Raw genomic sequence first — 14,815 nt, 5'->3', positions numbered from 1 at the left:
CTCTGGGGGAATCTGTCACAGAAAAGAACTTTGACGTGTAATGACACCTGCAGGAGTCCATCCAAGTGAATGACTGTGGGACACTCCCGCTGTGCCTTCCAGAACCACGGGGCAGGGTGGCAGCATGTGATCTGCAGCAGTTGCTCATCCCTGTGGCATGTTTCCCTCCTGCTATGTTCACACAGGTGGCATTGCAGTCTGCAGTTTTCTTTGGAAGGGTGTGACTCTACCTGTTTATGTTTAATTACTGCATTCCTCATTCATCATCAGTTGCAAAAGTGAGTGGACCCCCTGCACCTTGCCTCAGCTGGGCTACCTGCCATTAGCGTGGGAGGCAACAAGGCAGCACCTCTGGGAGCCCCACAAGGGTGGGAGGACACGGCAGGGGGGCTGCCCCGCACCAAGGCCGGGTGCTCTACCAGGGCCACCCCCACTGTGGGTAGAAGTCAATAGGACATGGTTTGTGTCCCACCCAAATGCCTGGTGAGCTGCAGCCTGCTCCCTTCTAGGTTATGGCAGAAGAAGACAAAGAATTCAAAAGGAGCATTAAACAGATTTTTCTCTGAGTAAATCCCAGTCTAGGAGCCTGAAGCATAATGGGGTGGCAAGGCAATTTTTTTTTTCCTTCAGCTGCTAATATTCCTGAGCTCCTGGCCTGTCTTTTTGCTGATTCTCAGAAATGATGATTTGTAGATGTTTATTGCTGAAATTTGAAGTGATTTAAAATAAATGTTTAAATGTATGACTTTCAGAACTAAGTTATCCATATATTACTAATTTTCTAAGCAGTTAATACTTTTTAAGGACTCTTAAAATTTACTAGCACACTTCATGTATTATAGTTTATGCAGAAATACCAATTAACCCACACAATGTGCAGTCAAGATAGATGAGGATTAAGTCCCTACAGCTGAGAGAATAGCAGAGATGCAATGACCTGAAAATTGTATCCTTAGCTCCTTTGCCTGTAATTAATATAAATTCACCAGTGGAATGTCTTTACTCTTTTTATTAATCCCTTATCTACAGTCCTGGATCTCTGTTGTTCAAGCAATTAGGACAGATAGCTTATGCTTTCTTGCTTCTTTCAGATTTGACTTCAGACTTGCAAGGCGTGCCTGACCGGGCTTGGTAAGCTGGGAGGTATTGGGAACACGGTACAATCATCCTGCATATGTGCAATAAATTTCCAGTTATGCAGAAAATGCCAAGGCATGTAACCAACCAGCTCTCCAGTTCCTATTTCTTGTGTATTTGTTTTCCTTGCACATTTCTGAATATGCATTATATCTCCTCTTCTTTACTCAGTGTCAGCCCTTTCACACTAAATCTTGTTCACTGCTGCCTGCTAGCCCACAAGTACAAGATGCAGTGTAGGACTATGGAGGATGTCTCCATATTCGCGCATGGAGCAGAAGCTGAGCATGAAGGACTCATGGCCTTGTTTGCAGTCATGGAGGCATGGATCAGGACAGGACCAAAATCTTTTAATGGGGAGCAGAAGTGATTGCTTCAATGCTATCCCCCTTGTTTCGAGAGCTACGTGGTAAGAGCCTACTGCTCTGACTCCCATTGCTGTGGACTGGCATAAATTTTCACATCTTTTGCTTCTGGTTTGCTTGTCAGAGCTACACTGCTGTCGCTGGAACCAGGCACATGAGGAAAGCTGCAGATGCATGTGGTTAGCTGAAGAGGAGGACATTTGAAACTGCTCCTGTCCTGACGTGGCTACCAGCCACACAACTCAAGGCTATCAGAAAGAAAGGGATGACTAACAGAGGCTTTGAGAGACTTCAGAGCCAGTGTTAGATAGCTGTGATGAATGCTGTGAGGTAATTCAGAATCAGGTTGGCAAAGAAGTTTATTACAGTATTCTTTTTTTCTCTGTGAAATTACTTAAGATTGTATATAAATTATATATATATTTATATATATATATAAATACAGAAGAATGCACACCTTTGTGTATCCTTGAAGATGAGAAGTGCTGTATACTATTACTGCTATTTTAAAAGTGTAGAAATTAAGGTTAAAGGAGGCAGCAGGGCTTCACTGAGACAAGAGAAAAACTTCAAAAGTAGCAGGATGCTTATGCTGCTGTTCAGATTTGCAGAAAGACTAAACTGTGTTTTGGTTTAGAAATCTTGTTCCACCAGCTGAGATATTTATAACATTACACTCCTTTGTACACCTCCTTGCTCATGTATGCTCATTTTTTGAGCATAAAAATGTAGCTCATTTGTTAAGGAGGGGTCTTAAAAGTGGTAAAATATTTCTTTAACAAAGTGACATCAAGCTAGAAATCTACAGCTAAATGAAATGATAGAGAAGGCAAGAACCAATGTGCTAGGAAATAAGGCCGTGAGTCATGGTGACAAAAGGATCTCTTAGAGTCATCATCTGACAATCCTATAGTAAATCCTATAGGAGGACATACATCTGCTGACTTAATAGGCAAAATTGATAGGATTAGAGCAGTGCTGAGAAGCAGCTGATTAGAGTCATCTGTTTAAGAAAGAATGACATTAAAAGTAGAAGGTCATAGGATTTAAGGATTTGGAATATTAAGCTTAGAAAAATAGCAAACTCAGAAGTCAAAGCTGCTAGACAGTTGTCTTTGGCATGTTATCAGTTACTGCACCAGGGGAAGAACAGCATGTGATAGGCATAGGTATGTAGTTTGAGCCACCTATGGAGATGTGTTTGTCCTACTTGTAAAACCACCAAAATATATTCAAATTATGCATACTTTTTTTAGGGCTTTTAATCGTTAGCTTGGGAAGGCAAAGATTGGTAAAGAATTTTTTTCTTAATAGCAATCCTCGTATGTGTCAGCTGCAACAGACAAGTTGAGAAGAAACCAGAACTTGCTATTAAAACATTGCTGGAAAATGCCATGGTACTCGCCTGAAATGTGTTATCGTTTCTGAAATGCCAGGGGAACAATTCACTGCAAATCAAAGGTGGATCCGATTTCATACAGATTGCATACAGGTAATACAGACATACTGTCAGTGGGGTCTATGTAGTCTTAGCATAAAGAGGTGGAGATGGTAGCAGATTTTTTTTATTATTTTATTTTTTGTCTCTCCAGAAACCTTTGGGTCCCAGTTTCTACTAACATACGAGCTCTCCTGTCCTGATACTGTGTCTCTAACCCAATATTATGACATAGCCAACCCAAAAAGAGGCAACCAGTGGTTTCTCTACTAGCAAATCTCATTCACAAGTCACGTAAGATATTTTTCTATTGCTTTTAGCTACTAGATTGTGAAATAGCATATGAAGTATCCCATAAGGGATGTGCTGTGAACAAGCCACTAATCTCTACTTCTGTCAGGCAGACCATAAATCATCCTTAAATAATCCATTGTCAGGTGCAGTTCCCTTCATATCTGCTTCACCTGATCCCTGAGTCAATCAGTTACCACCAGAGCTCAGGCTTCTGCTGGTGCTGCTTCCTGCTCCTCTGAAGCTAGTGGCAACAGAGTTCTGCTGCTGGGAGCCTTTCTGATGGACCTTTCAGTCACTCTTTTTCTCTTTTAATTCTTTTGGAGAATTAACAGCAAATGTTGAGGTAGACATAGAATGAAACATGAGGTTTTTAAAAAGACAAATCTATTTATCTCCTCAGCATGTGCACTCTTTATGGCTGGTGCCTTTTTCCATCCCAAAGGTGGAAATCTGGCAATGTTGTTTCACATCCAATTGGTATTGGTGAAATCCTTGCGTGTATTTGCCTTGCTCCATGCTGTTTTACTGGATAACTAAACATGCTGAGAATACTCTGGTAAACATGAAAACTATTTTCAATACTTGTGGCTGAGTGATTTTTAAAGCATATTTTAGTGCCCTGTTAATTCCTATTTGAAACAGCCTCTGCCTCTATACACTTCCCTAGTTTCTTTTGGTTCCTAGGACAATTTTGTAGTCAAGTCAGCATGAAATCAAACAGATTCTGTAAGTGCACTAATAAACACAGTTAACCATCTAAAATAATACTGCAGTAAAAAGATACATATTTTCATGGCTTAAATTTAGTGAACATTGAGTTTGAATAATGTGAAAAATGACCACATACACAAGAAAAGAGAGAGGCAGTCCAGTGAGAAAGAAAAAATGGCTTAGAGTGGAGTAAAAAGTCTGCAAAAGAAAAGCATTAAGAAATTGTTGATGCAGAAAGAAAAGGAAATAAACAGCAATTAGGGGTTTAAATACCTAATTAATATCATCTTGTTACAAAAGAACACCTGCAAAGCATTAACTGCTGGTCTTTTTACAGTTACTGATCGGTAGAATAAAAATAAAAGGAGAAAATTGCTATTGCCAAGTGCAGTTAAAAGGAGTTGACAAATTGACACAAAGTGCTCCCTCACATGGTGACTACCCACACTGTTATTAGATAAGTCCATCCTTGCAGATGTTTGTACTTAGTTTAGCGCTCAGTGTTATGATTCTTAATTCCTTCTCAGTTTGTTCTGTCATGTAATAGGTTTGGTGAAACACAATTCAACACAATAGACTAAATTTACCGAAGGGAAAGCAGTTAAGTATACCTATATTTCCTTTAATTTTAAAAGTCATTAAAACTTAAGTGTATAGATGCTGACAAAGGTTGGTATTTATGAAGTGGGATTTTTCTACATTTTATAATACTACAGAGCCTGAGTCAATATACTGTAGAGTATAAATCTTACAAGATGTGTGTTGAAGGTTTAATCCCAGAAGTTTTTTTGGACCCTCTGCTTTCAGACTGACTTATGAAATATTATTGTAGTGAAATAAATACATCAAACATGCTATTATGGCACAAGGAAAATGTTGCACACATACTGGAACAAGCAGAGAATTATAAAAGTTGTATTGTGACTTTACCTGCTGACTGACTTCAAACAGAATCTAAACATCCCTGTAACAGGAAGGCACAGCATATGACCCCAAATAAGAGTCCGGAGTATGTTTATTTTGCCTTTCAGTGAAAACTCTAGGTAGAAACTACACAACATTTCATTCATTAAAAAACAGTTTCAGGATGAACTGTCCCCATCCTGTCCCTGGCATCCAACAACCTCCCTCCCAAGCTGTCCTCTATTGGACTTGAAAAATATGACACGGATTTAATGTCTTTTAAGAAAGTTGCATTTATTTAAAGACAGGCAAACAGGAGGTGGTGTATTTTGGAATTCAATGCAGTTCTGTCTGTCTGATTCTGCTTAACCACAGCTAATGTGAAGAGATTTTGTGTGTTTGAAATTGTGTAGCTACAGGACACTGCCTACCTTCTCCTATTTTTTCCTGAAAAAGCTTGTTATGGTGCAGAAAAATCTTGTTCCATAAGTGAGGCAGCAGGGTATAACCCATCCTAGCTCTGTTCCCTATTTGTAATAGCTGCAGCTTTTCTGCTTTGAACCACAGCCATGAGATTTCATGAGCAGCAGAAACTGAGCTCCACAGAAAAAGAACGTAAACTTGTTGTGGCAAGACTGGAGAGCACTGACCTCATCGAACCAATGTGGGTTCAGTTGGAATAATGTGAGTGTTTCTCTCCATCCCCCATCTACCCCCAAGGGCAGAACAAAAATAAGTTGTACTTGGTGATCAAATCCACTGGAAGGTGCAACAGGATAAAGAAAGATAGCATTTTCCTTACTTTAAACTGTGTCCCTTTAACTCCTTCTCCTACTCCCCTCCACCAACAGTTCAGATCCAAGCCAGCTGCATCTTCATCCTCTGCTGATATCCTAAATGCACGGTTAGAAATGAGTGCATTGTGGTTTGTATTATTTCAGTTGTTTGTTTCTGTGATGAGTTCTTATTTGTAGAAGCAGCATTTTCTTCGTGAGGATTAATTGCTTGGGGTTTTAGTAAATGAAAGCCTCTTTTATTGATAAACAGTAGCAAATAATGACAGTGATGAGAATGTTAGTTAAAAGATAATGATTAAAATTAAGTTGTACCATTTTTTTCCCCTCAGAGTATCCTTTCCAAGAAAAGTCACTGTATTGACAGAAATTTTTGGGGAAAAAATTATTATTTTTTTTTAGGAAAGTCTGCCAATGCTAATTGATATTATTCAGCTACCTTCATTTGCTTGGTTTGGAATACTCCCATTTAATTTACCTGTCTTGATATAGACCTCATCCACCAGAGAAGATGTTGAGCTTTTGCAGTTGTACTTATTCTGGTCTTTTATGAAGTGGGTTTGTTAACAAAAAGTAGTTTCAAATGTACAGTTTATGTTTGTAAAGTTCCCAGCTACAGCCTGGTCCCCTTCATTGTGCAGAAGGAAAGGCGTCCTCAACTCTGTAACGAAAGCCAGAGTGTAAGAAGGCAGCACAAGCACAAACAGTGCTGATCAGCATGTAGTATGATACCTGAATTTGGTTACTCTGGAATGAAGACCACATGCTTCAACAACATCTACCATTAACTGGGAAATGAATGAAATAGTACAACTGCTCTGCATTTGGCAAAAGAGTGTCCCCCACCAATATTTTATTTCCAGAAAGTTACTCATTAATGTACTCGATTTGTTCAGATCAGTTTTATAAAAATTCATTAAATGGTACATCTAAGCAGTTAAAATAGCCTTCTCCTCTGTTTTTTTTTTCCAATTAGTGAAGTTTAAATGTACACTAGTTAAAGCAAAATAGCAACAACCTGATGACAGTCAGAGAGAAAATAATAAGCTCAGCCACCTGCCTTTTCTATCAGTCTGATAATTTTCTTTTGAAGTCAGAGACAAAACTGCCACTGACTTCAGAGATGGATTGCAAGGCCTTCAGCAACAGTGTCAAAAGCCTTCAGCAAGGCTCTCAACACTGTCTCTAACAATATCCTCATAGGCAAACTCAGGAAGTGTGGACTTGCTGAGTGTACAGTGAGGTGGACTGAGAACTGGCTGAACAGCAGATCCCAGAGGGATCACAGGGTCTAGTTGGAGGCCTGTTACTAGTGGTGTCCCCCAAAATTCCAGTACTGGGCCCAAGATTGTTTAATTTATTCATCAATGATTTGGATGAAGGGGCATATGCTTCCTTAGCACGTTTGCTGATGACACAAAGCTGGGAGGAGAGGCCGATACCCCAGAGGGCTGTGCATCCCTTCAGAAGGATGCTGACAGGTTGGAGAGATGGGCAGACTGGAACTGTCTGAAATTCAACAAGGCCAAATGCAGGGTCCTGCACCTGGGGAGGAATAACCCCAGGCACCACTACAGGGTGGGAGCCAACCTGCTGGAAAGCAGCTCTACAGAGGACCTGGGGGTCCTGGTGGACAACAAGCTGTCTATGAGCCAGCGGTGTGCCCTTGTGGCCAAGACAGCCAGTGGTATCCTGGGGTGCATTGGGAAAAGCATTGCCAGCAGGTCGAGGGAGGTGATCCTGTCCCTCTACTCAGCCCTGGTGAGGCCTCACCAGGAATGCTGTGTCCAGTTCTAGGGTCCTCAGTACAAGAGAGACATGGTGCTCCTGGAGTGGGTCCAGTGGAGGGCTATGAAGATGATTAGGGGACTGGAACACCTCACTCATGAGGAAAGACTGAGAGAGTTGGGCTTGTTCCGCCTCAAGAAGAGACAAGTGAGAGGGGACCTCAGCAACGCCAGTAAGTATCTGAAAGGTCAGTGTCAAGAGGATGGATCCAGGTCTTCTCAGTGGTGCCAACCAGTATGACAAGAGACAACAGGCAGAAACAGATGCACCAAACTTCCACCTGAATATGAGGAAGATCTTTTTTCCTGTGCAGGTGACCATGCACTGGAACAGACTGTCCAGCGAGATTGTGGAGTCTCCTTCACTGGAGATATTCAAGAACTGTCTGGACACAATCCTGTGCCATGTGCTCTTGAGCAGTGAGATTGGACCAGCTGACCCACTGTGGCCCATTCTAATCTTACCCATTCTGTGATTGTACATAAATGATATAAAACCATAAACCCACTAATACCTAATTTTTTTTTCTTATCTCAACACTATAGGCTTTTAGGAACTCGGGTTTCTAGGTCAAAAGAGGTAAAGACATTATAGGTTTGGAATCTTTTCTAAAAAAATTACTTCAGCTCTACATGTATATGTAGAATAAAATTAGTTATGCTAAAAACACCTGTTTGATAGAATGTTGATATAGTTAGATCACGGTATGCAGACTATAAACTTAAATGCTGCATGTCTTTGCAAATACTTCCTGTTGGGTTCACTAAGCTGATTTAGAAATTTTGCAACCTTGAAAACCATTCCTTGAGGATATCTGTCCATCTGTCTGCGATGCAGTCACTTTACAATCAGCCTCACTCTACAAAGCAGGAGGAAACTTGATCACACCAGGATTCTCCCTTACACATGAGAAAAGTAAGCAGCTGCGTCAAAATTGCCAACACCTCTTTCTTTCTTTCGGTGTAAAATGCAATGGGGAAAATCCCACAAAATAATCACCAACAATGAAGTCAATTGTACCTTTTCAACACTAAGCATTAATTCAGAAAATACAGTCTTTCTTACAAATAAGAAAACTTTTAGTAACAAAGGTCCGGGAAAAATCATTCCTCTTGGTTGATGTTCTCTGGATCTTTTTTATAAATTGGTGTTTCAAGCATATAAAAAGTCAGCATTGCACATATGTTTTTGACAAATTAATTCTCAATGAAGTTGCCACAAAACCATCTTAGTGGTTCCTTTGGAGCCCTGTGAAATGTAAAATCCTTGATAAAACTTCTCTAAGTTTGCTTTGTCCTTCCATTACTATCCCCCAAACATCATTATGGTGATATTCCTTGAGCCTTTGGAAATCGTAGGAATGATAAGTCCCTGAGTAGATTTTGCTGGTGTGTCCATGTTACTGTGCCTGGACACAAAGCAGCTATTAGCATGTGCTGACCAGTCGACTTGCAGGGTGGATGGCAGCTTTGGTGTCAAGAGAGCAACAAAGGCTCTGAAGAATACAAATGGGCTGCAGCCACTAATTTGAAGTGTTACCCACTAGAAAAGGTAAAATGATAACACTGGTCCAAGACTAAGTACAACATTTAAATCAGGGTGTATTTATGATGTTTTATATAATAATATAGTACCTATACACATGATCTTGCAGACATAGTATGTTGGTGCTTTTTGTTTTCATAGGAGGAGTAAAAACAATCTCTTTTTCATAGCTGGAATGAAGGTCCTCTCATTTTTCTTTTGATTTATTATCCAGTATGAACTTCTGCAAGACAGAACACATGCTGGGGTTGAAACAAAGCCGGGAAAATTTGAAGTGTTGTTTTCTGTCTTTTCCTCTCTGCCAGTCCAGAGAAAACAGAAACAGAGTATTATATTTCCAATTCAGAAAATGCTTAAAGCCATACCTTACTAATTTACTGTGTTAGTGGCCATAATAGCTCTGCTCTGGAATGGAGGGAGGAGACAGGATGGTCAGCTTCCATTTGTGGAGTTATGACTGTGTTTACAGGACGCACTAAGTTGTTATCTTCACTACAGAGCATAAGCAGCGCTAGTTACCCCAGCAGGGAGTGTGGCCATTGAGCTATCAGTTCAGTTTTCTGGTACCTTTTCCACTTAACTGACTTTAATGCAATAATGTGTGATCTATACTCTTGAGAGCCTTGACACTGCCAGTATAGCTAAGGGAATCTTTAATTACTGTCTAGAGCTTTAAACATAAACTTGCATCATACAATTACGATATGTCTGATTTTACTCCATCCTTTGACTTATATTTTACTTCCAAGTCACATAAAAAATGAAATAACCTTACTCTTGCAATGTCATTACAAAATAAAAAGTGCCTGCTTTGGTTTGAAAATGTCAGAATATATATTTGATGATTTAGGGAAATGAAAATGCTAATTTGATAAATTCAGCATGAATTTAACAATAGTTTCAGTCAACCCAAAAATATGTTTTGGGCGAAAATAAAATTCTGCATAGCTGTGACATAATTACAGTGAAATTTATAAGGAAGATGTTTAAAACTGTGATAAAATACAAATTTATTGCCAGCAAGTTACCTGTACTCTAGCTCCTAGGTGAATAATAATTTATCTAGGTGGGGTCTTAAAAACAAATAACAAAAAGCATTGGCTTCATTCAGGTATAAACACAAAGTGTTACCAGATAACTAACAGATGATATTGTGACAGTGATGTTAAATGAGCTTTGAAGAAAAAACTGAGATGACCAAGTGAATGTTCTTCTGGGCAGAATATAATTATCTTGGAAGCTGTCTGAAGATGATTGGTAAGTAAGAGAATTTAGTTCTGACAGTAATTTCTGGAGTTCTCAGGACTGTGGTTTGATAAGACAGTAAATGACTCCCAGGCTGCCAGGACTGCAACACAGCTTGCAGCCATGAGATGGGAAATACTGATCTTGCAGAAGCTCACACTGACAATGCAAACTCCCTATAAATAATATGACAGCTCAGCATTGTAGTAGCTGACTTTTTCTGCCAGATTAGTGCTCTCATTACGTAGAGAGTCAGGTATTGTCTGTCCCCTGACAGCTGACATAAAGCTGGCAGAGACTCCAGATTGCATGTTCATTGTTGAGTCGGGCACAACAATGTGGTTGGTCAGTGCCCAGATTTCACTGAGCATGGAAACAAGGCCTGGCTACTGAAAGTCTGCAGTCCCCCAGAGCATCTCTGGATGCTGGTGAGACAAAATGCATACAGTATACAGTAAATTTTGTCTTCCTTCTAGTTTGAAAAGTTCTTTTACTAAGTAATTTCTGACGTGACTCTATAGCCCAAACCTGGCCACATGAATAGGCATGAAGTAGATGTTTCTGAAGGGCAGTTGCAGGGTGATGCAGTGTGTCTAGTTCAAGATAAAATCAGCACTTTTTCCAGCTGCCTGTCTATGCTCAGAGTTGTGCAAACCTCATTACAAGCTTTTTTTCAGGATAAATTATTTAAAATTGGTACAGAAGACTCTGACTACTCTTACTGTAGTTTGAGTAGGGCCTAGTTCAGTTTATAGAATCATAGAATAGAATCATAGAATCAACTGGGTTGGAAAAGACCTGAGATCAGCAAGTCCAACCCTTGATCCAACACCGCTGTGGTTACCACATGATGGCACTAAGTGCCACATCCAGCCTCATCTTGAAAACCTCCAGGGACAGTGGATCCACTACCTCCCTGGGCAGCCCATTCCAATGTCTGATTACTCTCTCTGTAAAAAATTTCTTCCTAAAAGTTCATTTCTTCCTAGCATAAGTTCAGGTAATTAGACAACACTGAAATCGAGTGAACTATGATGGTGTCATAATTTGGATGTACATTTTGGCATGCTTTCTTTAAAAATCTAGAGCAGGAAGCCAAACCAAAGTGAACAGTGAAGACAAATGAAGCATGGAGACATACAAGGAATCAGGCAATTCCTGCTTCCTCCTCTCCTTCTGACCAGTCCTCGTAGAGCAGTTCTGCTTCAGATCTTGACTTTAATCGAAGCCCAACACAAAGCACAAACTGTCCCAAAGCTTGTAAACCTTTCTTTCAGCTAAAACTACTTGTCCACATATCTTTTCATAGCAGCCAAACTAATTACCATTGCATGTCTTTCCAAGTGACAAAACTTGTTTGTCTGCCAAGATAAAACATTTGGAAGGCTATGGAGTGATATAACCTGGGGACACCTACTGTATTGATGTATTTTAAGTGCTATTACACGGAGCTCTGCTAGTGATTTGAATTCAGGGCACGTTGTCTGGTAATTGGGTAAAGCCAGACTGGTCTCTTCAGACTAATACAACCCTGTGCAGGAGTCAAGACTGATTTGACTGGCCCAGCATAGCATTTGTAATGAAGACTGCTGCTGTGTTAGTGTGTTTCGCACGTGAAATTATTAGAGAAGCTGGCAAAACTAGTAGCACAAGAAACTGGAAGGAAGCACAAGAACTGCTGGGACCAGCAGGCAGAAGACATGTTAGAAGAATGACAGCTCATGGCCATGACTTGCGCTGCCACTTCCCCCGTGCCCATGGTCCTCCACGCTCCCCGGGAGGGCACAGAGCAGTCACACAACACCCAGGCAGTTCTTGGCCCTTCTACTAGGCACAATATCAGCAGTCTAATGACACCAACCTATGGAAATGGGACTGGCACCACTGCTTTTGCAGGGATCAGCCATAGCCACCTCTTCTGCTTAAGAACAATCCAGTTCAGATTTGGATATTAAGAAGTCTCAGTGGATAGTGTTATTGGCACCTGTACTATATGATTGATTAAAGGGACTGGTCCAGAGTCTGATCACATTTCCTTGCATGTAAGTCTACTCCAGAGTTATAGCAGACTAAATGAGATAAAAAATTTGTCTGATTGCTTTCAACTAATTCTTCAGCAGTTCTTTAAAATCAAGGTTTTTCTGCAACTTTTCCTGTTTTGGTGGACAAATTCCTCCAGGTGTCCCAGCAATATGGCACAAGCACCTTGGTGGTAACAAATACATGTTACTAAACTCTCTCAAAGCAGTTTGCAGATGTGATACACACTCCTGTTTACTGCAGATGGAAAAATAAACCATGACAGGTAAACAGAAATAGTGAGCTATTGCCCACTGCAAGCTAGTAAAGCTGCTTTTGAAACACTCCCAGTAGGAAAGATTCCTGTTAATATCCTTGAAGGAAGCCTCCAAGGTTTTGTTATGAGCTTGTAACTCAAGCCATATTTGCCTGAAAACTTTAAATGGCATTTCTATGCCAAACAGCTGAGTTTAAACAACATGCTGATTTTCTATGCAATTTTTGCAATACTTATTGGAACATTGTCCTGATATCTTAGGAGTCCCATTACTTAAAGCAACTCTCTTATCTTAATGTCTAACTACTGCTTATTTTTATTTTTAATCTATGCTTTTTGTGTGTGTGTGTTTACATATGTGTGGAAGCCTAAGACAGCAAAAATCACTGCATATTTTAAGCTGTTTAATATTTATTAAAAAAACTAAATTGAATTTTCCAGAAAACTTTCTGAATTTTCATGCGTTAAAACAATGCTAAATTTGAAAGTGTCACACATTTTATTCTATCTCCTAGTCTGATGTGAAGAGGCTACTGGAACTTTGTCTCTGTGTGGAGAAGTGAGGCTGGTGAGCAAATTGCAGTCTTCCGCTGTGTGAAAATGTATTCAATACACTTGCTCTTAGCCTGAAGGAGGAACTTCATTAGACTAAGAACAGTAATTTTATTCCTAAATAACCTGGCTCTTGATGCTAAATAAACAAACAAGACATAAACAAAGAAGTCCTTCATTTTACAGCAGCCACTCTGCTGATTGCTCAAGGTCTTGAACTAGCGATTTGCAGCCTGTCGGTTTTCTCTTTTCCTTTTGGAGTAAAAACACAAGTTCGGTAACTTTTGGTGAATCTGTCTATCTGCTTTTGTTTAATTATTACTAACTCTTGTTAGTAATTACGGAGTGCCCAGGCTGGGTTTTTGAGGAACCAGACTCACTTTCAACCTTCTACATTTTTTAGGCCAGCCAAGTTCTAGCGCCACCTTGGAGTAAGTTCCTTCAAGATATGAGACCACATATGAAACCATGGTTTTTAAAGTTCTATCTGGCTCCATTTTGTGATATAACAATTTTAGGGGGCAGAAAAAAAAACCACCATGGTAATATCTCCCTTCAAAGCACAATAGTTAGGCATCCTCATTCCACAGTCATATCTTGGCTACATCTACATAATTGCTTCCACAGTTTGAATTCAATTAAAAGCTTTTAAACATCATCCTTCCAAACATTTCAGAACTGTCATTCATTTTCAGATCTATTGTCCTACCAAAAATTTTAGTCTGACACAAAAGTCAATTATACTTATTGTTCAGAAGGAATTAACCTCTTATGCATCATCAGATTATTACTGTTGCTAGGTTCATTTTTCAAAGGTCTGTTCCTTTCCTATATCTGTACATAAGCACAGCCAAGCAGCAGCACCTGTGAGTCTCAGTACTGACTATGAAAGAACTACTTCACTGGAATGCAAACAGACATAAATATTGAATGTACTTCTAAAGTGACTGGAATATTGAAATAGGCTGCAAAAAGACGTCACCTTCAGGTACAGAATAATGACAGCAATTTTCTGATTAAAAACAACTTTGCCTTAAACACAATTATTATTAATGAAGTAAATGGTTATATGTGTATTGTCAGATATTAAAATGATATCTAAAGAGCTTTTCATCAGATTTCAAAGTTGATGCTTCTGAGGTAACTCTGAGGACGTGCACTCACATCTCCATTTAAAACTGACTTATGCAAGTCCATTCATAAAATTGAGTGATTTGAATGATTTGAGAAGCACATGTGTATGTGCAGGAGCCAGGTCAGGTGTTTGTGAGACAGTGCTGAAAGATAAGCTCCCACTGGAAATCCTAGGTGAGTTCTAAGTCAGTTGGAAGAGGGTTAAATCTGGCTGTGAGAACAAGGCAGAGAAGTTGGAAGGAGGAAGAGAGATGGTAGCCAGTTTTTGGTACCGGATAAAAGGGGTCTTGCTGATTTGAGCGGAGAGATGTTTTCTTCTGCACAAAAAGTCTTACTTGTAAGTGAAGAAGGCTGCATTTGAGATGTGCAACTCATGGTCTGCTTTCCCTCTGAACTGAAATTACAGCAAAGCCCTGGATTTTGACAGATAGCTCATGTCAGAGAAGAATCCTGAGATGAAGTGAAGGAAGAGATGGGGACAGGCAGATCTGACAGTGATGCTAGAACTCAAACTTTTTTTCAGACAATTTGAAGGACTAGGTGTCCATGGAGCAGGCTCCAGCTACCAGCTCTTTTCTCTCTCCCCAAGAAGCAACCACAAAAACTGAATCAG

The sequence above is a fragment of the Chiroxiphia lanceolata genome, chromosome 7, assembly GCF_009829145.1.
Source record: "Chiroxiphia lanceolata isolate bChiLan1 chromosome 7, bChiLan1.pri, whole genome shotgun sequence".
Taxonomy (NCBI): Eukaryota; Metazoa; Chordata; class Aves; order Passeriformes; family Pipridae; genus Chiroxiphia; species Chiroxiphia lanceolata.
This window is presented reverse-complemented; position numbering follows the sequence as displayed.